Source organism: Octopus bimaculoides, chromosome 2 (genome assembly GCF_046866305.1).
Source record: "Octopus bimaculoides isolate indiv1 chromosome 2, ASM4686630v1, whole genome shotgun sequence".
NCBI lineage: Eukaryota > Metazoa > Mollusca > Cephalopoda > Octopoda > Octopodidae > Octopus > Octopus bimaculoides.
In genome coordinates, this window is record NC_142929.1 from 106,492,583 (window position 1) to 106,505,608 (window position 13,026).

Sequence of the window (13,026 nt, forward strand, 5' to 3'; positions counted from 1 at the left end):
GGTTGAATTCTTTAGCTACTGAGCGGTGTATTGCCTCATCTCATCTAAACATGGAAACAATTTGAACTCTTTCTTCTACTCTGAAAGATAGAAAAGATACAAAAGATAGAAAATAAATTGAATAAAATAAAATAAAATAGAAAAAATGTCTCAATTATTCTTAATGAAAACCAGAATGGTGCGCCACTTCTGGGATACCCAGTATATGTGTGTGTGTGTATGTATGTATATGTATGTATATATGTATATATATAGTTGAAATTTACAGAAAAACAAAAGACGAAGACAGGTGTATGAACAGCAAGCAGGTGTATTAGTTTGGCGGTCGGGAATGTGAGAAAGTCTTTTACGTTTCGAGTCTATGCTCTTCAACAGAAAGGAATAAGAGAAAATAAACAGAGAGAGAATAAAAAACGTATGGATTTAGCAATCAAGCATGGCTACTCTGTGTGTGTGTGTGTGTGTGTGTGTATTTCGATATTCTTTATTGTCTAGTTGCTCTCAGCTTAGCAGTTAACCATTCGGAGTGGTTTTTACTATACAACAGCACCATCGAGCTTGTTAATGCCACCATGAATACTTTCACCTGAGGATTGATATAAAACTCGAAAGTACTTGTAAAAATGTCAAAATACAAAATGAAATGTGAAAATCGGACACACACACACACACACACACACACACACACACGCGTATATTCAATTTCGGCGAAACAATCAGTTTCATCTAAGCTGTTATCATGTTTGCTGAATTGATATTTAATGCACTAATCTTATAATTCTAAAGAGAACTGACACAAGCAGGATACTACAGAACAGTAACCAATACTAAAGGACTGCTATATCTGCCATTTCTATAAATATCCTTATATTAAAATCTATATTCATTTACATAATATTGAGATTTCTATATACTTCTATTTATATGTAACATTATGTTGAATAATTTTCCAGACACACTGACACCATCAAATTATCTTTCCTTATCAGATGACTGGTTTCGTTATACATCAGCAAATGGATATTTCATCTTGTTCACAGACAAAACATATACATACACAGACTGCTCTGTGTGTGTGTGTGTGTGTGTCTTCTCCCTCTCTCCTTCTCAATTATTCCCTTCTTTTCTTTTAGTTTCAAATAGCATAAATAGCTGACTTTATAATTTGTTGTGTGAAATGTTTTGAATGAGATGAAATTACTGCAACCTGAAACGAGTTGCCAATACAGCGAATGAAGAAAGTAAAATGTAATATCTCTCATGTCGAACAGTATATATATATAATGTATGTATGTATGTTTGGAGTCCAGGCAAATTCTACCATCAGACTGGTTCATGAATGTTCTTAAACTGATGGCAGACTTGACGAATAGTCAAATAAATAAAAAGTAGTTTTTGACAACAAACTAGGTTCAAATTCCGTTTTTAAAGGAAGCGTGGTCGTGCGGGGTGATATAGACGGTTGAATTGATCTACAGTACTTTAGTTTTATCGATTCCCTTCCATCAGCTTAAGTATGTGAGTGATCTTTGACATGTAATAAGAGACAACTGAAAGATGTTATAGAAGTCATCTGTAACATCTATATCTCCTCGACGAGGCAGAAAGGAATCTCAGTCAGACATGGGCAACTTTTTTCCTAAGAAGCGGGCCGCATGAGGCATGGATGATCATCAGGTGGCCAGCACTACTGAAAAAAATTCGAGGTAATTCTCCGTTAGCATGCCAAATCTTTCGTATCACATCTAACAGTCTTAATAAAAGACAAGGGCCCATTGAATAGTACAGTTTTTAGATGCTCTATCTCTGAAAAATAAAACGGAATACCAAAATATTATTGATTATAGGTTTGTTTCACCAACAATGGCCAGGGGCTAAACACAACCACCTCAAACACATCTCAATGGGCCAATTCAGCTAGCTGTGTCATGAGAAAGATATATCTCATAGCAATACAGACAATATAAGCAGCAGATATTGCATAATGTATAAATGAAGAAGGCTTCTTTTAGTGTTAAGCTCAGATTTTCCTATCGATTGTACAATAATGGAATGTGTACAAACGTGTATCTATAACATATTTCTTCCTTCAGTCTACTACTCCTCTTCCATCTCCTTTTTGCTATTTATATTTATGTGAATGTGGTGCATGTTATTATGTCAGACTTTACAAATAGAAACTAATATTTTTGGTTGATATTTGCTAACTCTATTTTTCAAAATTTGCCCATAAATAGTCGTTTAATTCCATGTGAATCGCAGATATCTCCCTTGAATCATTATCATGTCCTTTAATAGAGCCAGCTAATGCAAATGATGCTTATTTGTTATTCTCCCAATCGCTAACTTCGGCAATTTGCATCTTTCGTATTACTTCGTTTGTTTTTGTAAACGCTTTTTTGTAATACGAGCTTGAATCGAAGATACTGTCTAAAACCGATATTTAAAAAAAAAAATTACGTTGGCACTCATTGTTATCGAATCTACTTGAATAAGAAGCAATTTAAGTTGGTTAGATTTTATCTCGGTTGACTATTAAACGTTCTCATATAACTGATAAATTAATCGTGGTAAAAGCAATATGGCGATTGGTGACTCCTATCAACAGAATAAATTGATGGTATAAGAATAAATTAATTCATAAATCCAATTAAAAATCGATTGAACTTATTATTCTGAAGATAACTACGGCTTGTTGTTGGGATTGAACTGTAATTATCAATAGCTACCATGCTGATAAACCACGTAGGGAAAACTACTAACAAACTCATTTTGCACCAGAGATAATAGATTTAAGAATTTATAATCAGAATGTTTTGTTAGCTTTATATTCATATGTAATTTAGCTGCTGAATTAATTAATTCTGTATTAGAAAATACATGCATTCTTGCCATAAAATAGCTGTGAAGATATAATTAACCATGAGAAGGTGTGAAAATCCAGGAATCAAAATATCACACTTAACATTTTCTGTGTTTCTATGGACTTCGATACAGTCAATGTTGCATGATGTATAGTTAGTTTCAAGACAATATATAACAGAGGATCTCTAGATGTCTTTCTTTTGAGCTTTTCTTTTCCAGTTAATTCCAGGTGTTGGAAATTTTAAGAATGTCCATTGGGGTAACAACGACAAGAGATTATTTGTCTTTTTTATTTCCTACATACCAGCAAGGATAGATTTCTTCCAATCTTATTCGCAGAATGATGCTACGAACGTTTCTGCTTTAGACACAAGGCGACTATTTTAGAAGAAGGTAGTTGGTTAGTCGATACTATCGATTACAGTACTTGATTAGTATTATATTTTATCGACCCTGAAAGAATGAAAGGTAAATAAAAAAACATTTTTTTAATGCTCTAATGACTACGCCTCTAACGATTCCGCTAAATCAGTGTGATGCAATAACCAGAACGTGGCTTGCATACATTTTCTGATTCAGGCGCACGATCAGCAACCCTAGAAAAGGGATGTAAGTTGATAGTAGGGTGGAAGGCACCATGCATTGACATTGTCTTTCAGGTAGTGCGATCGAGTTGGTTAATCTCTGCTTGCGTCAATTTCAGGGTGAATGCACTCTAGCGGACTACAGCAACAGCCCATATGTTGATGGCAGTTCCTTGAGTCAAACTCCTCTCGAAGTCAGAACTCAACAGGAGTGGAAATTAACCAACTCGTTCGCACTACCTGACAAACAATGACAATGTATGGTGCCCTCCACCCTAAGGCGAACGTACACAGGCTCTACATGAAAAGGTGTAAAGATGGGCGTGGGCTGGTTAGCGTACGGGAGTGCATCAGCAGTGAAAGAAGAAACATGGCAGAATATTTGGTAAATAGCAAACGAGATCTGCTACAGTATGCTACTAATGCAGAAGGATCTATCAAATATGGACTTGAGAGTGCTAATGAATTCCGATCACGAATAACCAACGAGAGAAAAGAAACTCTACTCCGCATAGAATTACATGGCCCGTTCCACCGTGAAACTAACCAGGTAGCAACATGGAGGTAGCTCAGCAAGGGTGACCCTAAGAAAAGAAGACTGAAAGCCTAACCATCGCTGCCCAGGATCAGGCAGTGAACACCAACTGAGTGAAAAGGGATATATACCATACAAATGCAAGGAACCACTGCATAATGTATGGGAAGAGGGTCGAAAGTCTTGCGTAGAAAGAGTATAAGCGCAGACACGACAAGGTTCCCCAGAAGTATAGATGCAAGGTAACGAGTGTTTGATACCAACATACACCAGAAAAGGTAATGGGCGAAAAGGGAAAGGCAAAATCCTCTGGGACTTTGACTTCCAGACAGACAATGTATTAGGACACCGAAGGCCGGATATTCTTTTTTACTCTAGGCACAAGTCCCGAAATTTTGGGGAAAGGGGGCCAGTCGATTAGATCGATCCCAGTACGCAACTGGTACTTAATTTATCGACCCCGAAAGGATGAAAGGCAAGTCGACCTCGGTGAAATTTGTACTCAGAACGTAAAGACAGACGAAATACTGCTAAGCATTTCGCCCGGCGTGCTAACGTTTCTGCCAGATCGCCGCTTTTTGTAAAATATGGAACGCTTCACGAATTTGCGTGTCATCCTTGTGCAGAGGCCATGTTAATCTTCTCTGTATCGTTCCAATTTTAGTATATGTACTGCTGAAGCAAGTACACCGAAGGCCGGATATTGTAACCTTTAGGGACACACACAAGAGTGCCTAATAATCGACATGAAAGGAAGAGAAAAGATTGATAAATATGGAGACCTGAGAATTGGGATCGCCAAGGTGTGGCTGCTATGAGAGTCAAACATAAAAGTTGTCTTTCTTGTCATCGGAGCATTGGGTTCAATACAACCTAACCTGAAGAAACATCTGGAAATTTTAGAAATACCCTACAACCTAGGTGTATTGCAAAAATCGGAATTACTTGGAACTGCACGCATATTGCGTAAAATACTGTCTGTCTGAAGTTCTTGTGACTTGACAGACAGTACAAACCCCCGGTAGACACAATATCTTCAATCAACATCAGGATACTGGATACTGTGAGACGTCTTAAATAATAATAATAATAATAATAATAATAATAATAATAATGTTTTCTTTATTAACCACTAAGGGTTCACAAAATCATTGGGGGCGGTACAGGATAATATGATGTGGGAGCACATAAAAGGCGTGCAAAAAGTAAAAAATAGTAGCATGCTCAGAGTAGGCCCGATCACTCAGACCATTCTTGCAACCTTCACCTACCTTTTAACAAGATTGCTGGGAGGTATCATTTCCCTCTCTACCCTCATTTTCCTTTTCAAGAGAGCCATGAAAATGTTGATGAGGGCTTGGCCAAAGAGGAAAGTATCTGTTTTCAGCCCTAACTCTCGGCGCCGATTTGCTCGACTAAAGGCGGTGCTCCAGCATGGCTGCAGTCAAATGACTGAAACAAGTAAAAGAATATATATAACAAATACGTGTAACAAAATAGTGAATGGAGCTGCTATACAGATTTACTTCATCCTTCCAATATCTGCCACAAGAACCCTGGTATTAAGTGATCATTGGTAGTCCCATTTTTTATACTTCCTTGGATATTTCTTTGTCAGATATTTGACTCAGTGTGGCAGAGTATCTGAATTGCTCACTCCCAACGCTGCTTTATGATTATATTTTCTGTAGACCTTTACTTCGTTATCGTTTAACCCAGTCAGCCTTAATCAAGCAGATCAAAGGCATTCCAAGGTGATAACCCTTCCATTTTGTTTTTAAAATATTGTGTCTCCAGCAGCTTCGTTGTTACATTTTCACTGGTTGGTGCATGAAAAGGTAACCCGGATTCCGTAGTATAGTGTAAATACAGAAATAAATTTACACACATGAAAAAGCACCAGGCCCTTCGTTTGCAAGTGTCATCGTGTTATATCGCCCGCTCTTAACTGCTGAACAAAGATGGCGCACAAGTCGACTGTTTGCTACGTTATCCTCACCGCATCATCACCACATTAGTTGACTGTAAGATTGCATTGAGTGAACAACTCTAGCCTTTTCTGCTAGATGACATACTCAATGGCGGGATGAGTGGAGATTGTGAAAGCGCGTGATAACGGGTACTCTTAAGCAAACGCATGACATTTTTGAAGTCAAATTTCCGGGTAAAAGCTTCCCGGCAAAAAACAACAATACAAATGTTAGTTAAGAAGTGGCGCGCCATGGGGTCAGTGCACACCGTCCCAAAAGAAAGAGATTCTACAGTTCGAACGCCAGAACATTCACCAAAAGATTACTTGAAGTTTAAAGAAGTCAATATGTAAATTGGCGTAACAGTCTCACATAAGTTGAAGCCATATCATTTCACATGTGTACAACAACTGAAGCCTATTATATAGGGCTAACCTACAAACAATTATTGAAATACACGTCAACATGTACATTCTCAATGTAATGACTTGTTCTTTATACACTTAAGCCAATGTCGCGACCAGCTGTGCATTCCACAAAGACGAATTTTTTCAGTAATTTATGAGAACGAGTAAATGGATGTTTATAAAGAATCCTCGTCTTTGTCTTAGCTTTTGTTTTTCTTGAACTGATACTTATAACAATGCTCTCTGAAATCACATGACTATTCGCTTCCTGACCTTCCTTTATTAAGACAGCCTGACGTTATATGAGAAAGATTTGGCTGTTAAATCTAACACATTAAGTGACCACGTAGAAGCTTCCACATTCAAAGATCACAATCTGCAGGGACATGGCTAATGAGAAGCACTGGCATAAGGGTTGCTAAATATTTCAAAAAATCATGTTTGAAAGCGAAACGTAGGCGTCCAGGATTTTTCAGTTCCCACAAATAACTGGAAAATGTGACTTGAGTTGATTTCATGCATGTTTCTGAGCTAGATTGCCATAAACAAATGACAAAATCTAGTTGTGTGGTCTGATTAAAAAAAAAAGAATCTAGGAAATTATAGAAGAAGATCAAGAGAGGAAGAGGAACATATATCAGATATTGGTAGAGGATTACCGCAATAAAGGAGTTTTGCCGGCGGAAGTTGATAATCAAACGTTTGTAGATCGTACTCTGAGTATGACCTATGGAACTTTGGAATTTCAGGAGCTCGTAGAAGAGCTATCAAGAACAACGTAGAGTCTGTTGAAAAAAGTGTCTAGATGGCTCTGGATGAAAAGCGCTTATCGACAGGGCCAGTAGAATGCCGCTTGAGCACTGGCCTAGGTCTTGATCAACCAAGGTTGGGTCACCTGGATGAAGGTTATATGTTATAAGACCCAAAACATCCAGTAACTTCAGGATAAAATACTAATAATGTGTCCAAGCACTGCATCCATAAATGTCTGTTGAGCTAGATATCTAAATGTCTGTGCTTATAAGAAAACAGGAGCTACTCGTGAAAAAGAAATTTGCGAATATGAGGGTTTCAGTGAGTAATGTAAGAATGGGGACGGGAATCACTACTGATGGACTTATTGTTTGCCTCCTTCTCAATCCTCATTGAGAAGGATCTATGGTTAAAGACGTTCCAACCGTGGCCAACTCGTCTATTTTCAGACAATATAGGATTGCATTTTTTTGTTCTTTCGTCAATATTGTATATCGCACGCACACACATACACACTTGTGTAGTTATTTGTAGAAAATGAAGAACGCGCAGGGATAACAATAAAGCTACATGCACTAACGCAGCTGGACGTAGGGCGGCATGGTCGTTCCGCCACGTTTGGGTCTGCTGTAAAAATATGTTTTTTTGTGGGGTCTGGGGCGGCAAACGGAAGGGGCGCCCCGGGCGGCACACACTCTAGCTACGCTAGTGGCTACATGTATCATTTTCCTTTTATTTCCCACGCTCTGCCAGAAAGGTGGTCCTTTTCCGGTCTAAGTGGCACTAGAATTCAAAGTAATCAAATAACCCATATTTTTTAAAAAAGGCTAAGTATAGGTTTGAAAATGGACAGTAGATACACGAAGAGAATATTATCAAGTTTCTAAAAACAAAAACAAAAACAACAAAAAAAAGCAAAGAAAGAATTATATATAATAAATGGCATAGGTATGTTTGTGTTTGTAAAATGAATCACGTGATTCATGTGTCGCAGAAAAATAGTGATATTTGTGTGTGTGTGTGTGTGTGTGTGTGTGTGTGTGTGTGTGTGTGTGTGCTCGTGTATTAAAGTTCCCCTTAGTTCATATGTAGTGTAAACAAGAAAAACTGCTGAGAAAATAGAAAATATTGAGAAAAGAAAATAACACACATGGTTGTAACTTTGGGATGTACGGCAAATTTCTCTCTCATTCAGCTTAACATACCTTTTTATTATAAACAGCTGACAACGTGAGTGAACGAAAAGCTGATTTTGAGCTGCATATTGCCTTTGCTATATCCTGGCTGAAACGAGAGTGCAAATAAAGCAGTTTGGTCATGACTGCCGAGTATTGATTACAAAAGTACAAAAATGTAAGCTCTGTTGGGTTCAGCTTTATATACCTAAAATGGTCCAGTAATTGGTTGATAAAATTAGCGAAAAAGAGTGTTTATATTTCATAGCAGTATATTTCATAGCAGTAATTGTTTTCACCTCAAAAGACGTCAGTGATTGGTTGAAATTACCGAAATACGACAATTTTTTGCATGAAATAACTTCGAATACAAAATTTTTTATCTGTTCTATAACACAAAATATACAAGTATACGAAGTTTGAAAGTGTTTCGGTACCAAAAACACTACTTAAAACATAAATGAAAAGTGGTGCCCGTCAATTCAGAAAGATCCGAGTGAAAAACCAAAGCGCCATCTTCCTGCATGAAGTCGCTACACATATATACAAATAATTGAAATACATTTGTAATACATTTATAGTTTAGTGGCGCCTAATACCAGTCGCCATTTTGGAGGTTTATCCACGCATGCGCAGGGACTAGTCTTCCGGGAGGAATGCAGGAAGTCCCTAATGCGCATGCGTGGTCATCCAATATCCAAGCGTTCTCGCGTCTCTCTACCTCTTTTGCTCGCTGGACTTCGTGGAAGCTAGACTTCACAACAGCAGCTCTCCGTCGACTCTGCAATGGATCCACATAGATAACCAGAGAGGAGAAAAATGACTTCTAACCACGCGACTTCATTGACGGCGTCTCATCTAACCAAAAGGCGACATGCTACCGAATCCCCTCCTAGTGTGAGCGGAATTCTTCTGTAATAAAATATTTGTTGTGCTGTTTAGTTTAGAGTCTGCATTCCGTTTTCTTCCTTAAGAAATTTAATGTACGGAATTGGGATACACAGGATGGTGTATGTCCACTTCCCTACAATAGCATAGAGAAATCTAAGAAGAAATGTTAACTTTTAATGGAGGATAAATATTTAGGTGACATATCATCTCTCTCCGAAGAAGGATTAAGCCCGGAGTGTTAGACTTTTTCACGGTATTATATTATTGAACGAAGTGGATCTTTTCTGTTTGGTTGCCAGCGTAAATTTTCTGCTCGAATTGATCAGTGTAATGATACACTTTTATAGGCTAATTAATGACGTGAAAGTAATTTTCGCTATAAATCAATAAATAAAGAGTTATTAATAATTAAAGTTAGAACATTTTGGTAATTTTAGCCAATCGTAAGCCACAGACACATTCATGTCTGTTTCGATTGTAACATGCGGAAACAGTAAGAACTCTTTTGCCTGTTGCTATAGTAACAGCCGTTGAAAAGTCTTTTATTTGTGAGAAGTACGTGTTGACAGCAGTCTTTGAAAAGTCTTTCATCTGCGAGGAAGCATGTTGACAAATATTTGTTTACTCGTTTCTTTTTGCCATTGAGTATTGAGGTGGTAGTGAGGTGTGCCAAAAATAACAGCTAAATAAGATTTTTTGGATAAATCTTTTAAATTAAAGTTTATTCAGGTGTACTAAAAATAACAGCGTAAGAGTGGCTGTGTGGTAAGTAGCTTGCTTACCAACCACATGGTCCTGGGTTCAGTCCCACTGCGTGGCATCTTGGGCAAGTGTCTTCTACTATAGCCTCGGGCCGACCAATGCCTTGTGAGTGGATTTGGTAGACGGAAACTGAAAGAAGCTTGTCGTATATATGTATATATATATGTATGTATGTATGTATGTATGTGTTTGTATGTCTGTGTTTGTCCCCCCAACATCGCTTGACAACCGATGCTGGTGTGTTTATGTCCCCGTAACTTAGCGGTTCGGCAAAAGAGACCGATAGAATAAGTACTAGGCTTCCAAAGAATAAGTCTTGGGGTCGATTTGCTCGACTAAAGGCGGTGCTCCAGCATGGCCACAGTCAAAAGACTGAAACAAGTAAAAGAGTAAGAGTAAAGAGCTAAATAAGATTTATTTACATGAAAGAAAATTACCGGAGACATAACACGTGTCGTTTACAAATACTGCCAACACGTGTTGTTTTCAGGATATTGACGACAAAATGTGCAGTCACGCACAAAATGACAGCTTCCAAATCTTGTTTCCTGACTGGGTGAAAATATCAAACTTTAAACCTCTACAATTTTTTTAAAACATTTTTCTGGAGAAAATAAAATAACTCGGATCTATTTCAAAACGGGGCACCAGTTTTCATTTATGTTTTATGTAGTGTTTTTGGTACCGAAAGACTTTCAAACTTCGTATACTTATCTATTTTGTGTTATAGAACAGAAAAAAATTTTGTATTCGAATTTATTTCATGTAAAAAATTGTCGTATTTCGATCATTTCTACTAATCACTGACGTCTATTCAGTTGAAAACAGTTAGCGCTGTAACGGTGTATATCGTATTAATCCCCTAACCCTAACCCTAACTAAACTGTTAACCCTAACCCTAACTCTAGAATCCGAACTCTAAAATTGTTACACACATAGATACGCACAGCGTAATTTATTATATAAACAATATATGCGTATAAATTACGATTAAACCGGATGAAATATGTCACAGGGAATAACATTTTTATGACCGCCCAGCAGTAACTCTATTCAGCTGAATAGACGTCAGTGATTGGTTGAAATTACAGAAATACGACAACTTTAACATGGAATAACTTGCGATGTACGTTTTTTTTTGTTAAGAAGACTAAGAGTAAAAGATGTTTTATATGACACATTCTACCAGTGTCCCAAGTTTCAAAGTGTTTCGTTAGTGTTTCGTTAAGAAAATATTGGTGCCCCCGTTTTGAAATAGATCCAATAACTCCAGCAATTCAGTTTGGGAAAATGTATTATTGTGCCAAATTTTAGAATTTTCGGTCAACTTTAATTTTTGGAGCCGCTGGCAACCAAACAAAAAAGATCCAACGAAGTAATATTCTTTTCTACTCGAGGCACAAGGCTCGAAATTTGGGGGAAGAGAGGGCCAATTGATTAGATAAATCCAGTATGCAACTGGTACTTAATTTATCGAAGGATGAAAGGCAAAATCGACCTCAGCGGAATTTGAACTCAACGTAAAGACAGATGAAATAACTCTAAGCATTTCGCCCGGCGTGCTAACGTTTCTTATTTCTTTACTGTCCACAAGGGGCTACTCACGGAGGGGACAAACAAAGACAGATAAACGGATTAAGTCGATTATATCGACCCTAGTGCGTAACTGGTACTTATTTAATCGACCCCGAAAGGATGAAAGCAAAGTCGACCTCGGCGGCCGCCTTCCAGCGAAGTAATATTATTGTATTATTTGCATTACATTTTACCAACTCAGAACATCACCAGTTTACTCAGATTCTACTGTTTTACTATTTCATTTAATCATGTTTGGAGAGCAAAACGATTGAAAAGTCAGTTAACTAATTTAATGTTAACTAATTTAATGGTATACTATAATGGAACAACGTATTTGTATAGGAATATTGTAATATTCTATATCATTAGAGAAGAAGAGAAAGAGAGATTAGTATTACAGCCGTTAACGTTAAAGTTCTATTAACCTTTCTTCTTTAATGATAGAAACCGTAACTCTCCTTTCATATACTACTAACCTGGCGTAGGGTTAAATTAAACATAAGCTCAACATAAAATGGATTAACAGACTTTCTTGTCCGACTAAACATACATATATGCCAGGTTTCCCACAAGCAAGATACTATTCTCATATTAATATAATGTTTCAAGCTGTCTTATATATGGGACACTTTGTATGCGCCTGTATTGGTTTGTGTATGTTTGTGCGTGCGCGCACAAGTGTGTTTTCTAGATAGATGTTTAGTCGGACAATTTTTGAAGTGTCTTCCAAAATTTTATCCCTCATTTAGTTAACAACACATGGCTTCTATCTTGTCTTCTATCTTCAAAAGTCGAACAAACCACCGACATTTCAAATATGCACTTCAGTTCAGCTAACACTATTTATTTTGATGGAAGATGTTTGTTTAACAATCAAACCATTTGCTGACGTTAACGTCACTCTCATCGCCTGATTTGAGAAATCTTATTCACACGAAGCCAACGGTAGCAATGGCAGTGAAATATAGGTTTGTAAAATGGATGTACTTTAATGTGCTTTGTTCAACTAACTCAAGCTAGTTCAGAAGCTACTGCAACAGAATATGGTGTAACAAAGTTCAGCGTAACAGAATACCAACTATGTAAGACAAGTAAAGTTCATTTGGAAATATTCACAGACTTGATTTGTATATCTCGTATTACAGACTGAAACTTTCCTTGTTGTTAACAGATTATTAAAAACAAAATTTTCATTTATATCATTTAAACTATTGATAATTTTGCCTCACTCTCTCACGCATATTCTACAACTCTTTCTCTTCAACACATTCTTCCACATCGCTTTTCTTATATACACAATAACCCCCTTCCCTGTTTACGCAATGTAGGTTTTCTTTTTCTTTGTCATACTGTGCAGTTTTTTTTCTGCTTTCTTTCATGTACCCATGTACACTCTTTCTCTCAATATACTTTTCTCCACACGTGTAACATATTCATTCTCATATGCTCGCCAAATACACATTCTTGCTCTCGTACACTTTTTCTCTTTCACACATTCTCTTTTAT

The 13,026-nt window shown here is 37.2% G+C and overlaps 1 long non-coding RNA gene and 1 other non-coding gene across 2 annotated transcripts in view; both read right to left on the reverse strand.

Annotated features, from left to right (window-relative positions):
* Positions 1-6,172, reverse strand: part of LOC149137185 (uncharacterized) — a 6,745-nt gene extending 573 nt beyond the window's left edge. Inside the window, exons 1-2 of the long non-coding RNA XR_016237945.1 lie at positions 5,256-6,172; positions 1-80 (exon numbers count right to left, since the gene is read on the reverse strand). The exon at positions 1-80 is cut by the window's left edge and continues 573 nt beyond it. This is a non-coding gene — a long non-coding RNA (uncharacterized LOC149137185). The remainder of the gene's footprint in view (positions 81-5,255) is intronic.
* On the reverse strand, positions 4,566-4,672 carry LOC128247149 (U6 spliceosomal RNA). The gene has a single exon (XR_008263562.1). It is a non-coding gene; the product is annotated as a U6 spliceosomal RNA (small nuclear RNA).
* Positions 6,173-13,026: the final 6,854 nt, after the last annotated feature.